Here is a 1,240-nt window from a genome sequence, read left to right as displayed (position 1 = left end):
GTACCGCAGGGGTCGGTCCTAGGTCCACTGCTTTTCAGTTTGTTTATAAATGATCTGCCAAGCTTTTGTCCTTCGCATGTCACCTGCCAAATGTATGCTGATGATGCTGTTCTGTATGTCCATGCAAACGATAAAAAACATGCTGCACAAGAACTGACGGATGCTATGACAAATGTGTACAATTGGCTTGAGAAATCCCAAGTGTACTTGAACATATCCAAAACTTTATGCATGTACTTCTCAAAGAGAGCAAATTCTGACAGTGATCCTAAAGTTTTAGTACATGGTAAAACAATCGAGGTGGTACAACAGTTTAAATATTTAGGAGTATTGAATATTAAATATTGACTCGCATTTTCTTTTTAAACGACAGATAAAAAACACTGTGAATAGAATTAAGTTTAACTTGTCCAACTTCAGGTTTATTAGAAATAACCTAACCCCTGAGGCAGCTAAAATGTAGTTTGACAGTATGATTATGTCACACCTGTCCTATTGCGTAACAAGCTGGGCGTCGGCTTGTAAGACAACACTAAAGCTGATTGAAACAGTCTATAAACAAGCTCTGAAAGCATTAGGCAAAAAACTGAAAACGTACCATCACTGTCAGATATTAAAAAAACATGAGTGCTTAAGCTGGGACAATATTGTTAAACACATTGACGCGATTTTGATTTATGAAATTTTCCACGGCAAAGCATCTTCTCCATTACAGGAATTTGTGAAAAAAACTCAAACAGATGAACTAGAGCAGGTTCTAGAGGTGACTGTGTAGTTCCATTTAGAAAAAGTACCTTTAGTCAAGCTGCTTTTTTGGAATGCAATACCAAGCATGATACGTAAACTCCTGTCTCTGACTTCTTTTCCAGTATTGTGCATTTAAAATAGCAATTATCTACTGTACATTCGGGCAATCTGCAATATAAGTATGCACTTAACACTTTAACACTATAGCACTTTGCACTTAAATTAGCTCTCTGATATTTATCTATTTAAGTTTTTAGTATTTAAATACTAGTGAAATACGTATAATACCCCGACCCTTGATGATCTACAATATTACTGTATCTTTTTTTGTCTTCCAATTGCCCGACTTGTTGTTACTGTTGCTTATTGATTTTACTATTTCACGTTGTTAACATCAACCTGCCAAAGGGACCGCAGATGGAAATTAGCCGCTTGGCTATAATCTGGCATATTTACATGTATATGTTCATTAATATGTACTGTCCCTTGTTTT

This window comes from Seriola lalandi, unplaced genomic scaffold, assembly GCF_002814215.2.
Source record: "Seriola lalandi dorsalis isolate HSWRI2012SDOR001 ecotype SW California unplaced genomic scaffold, Sedor1 jcf7180002053261, whole genome shotgun sequence".
NCBI lineage: Eukaryota > Metazoa > Chordata > Actinopteri > Carangiformes > Carangidae > Seriola > Seriola lalandi.
The sequence above is the reverse complement of the archived record's forward strand: the minus strand, read 5'-3'. Positions refer to the sequence as shown.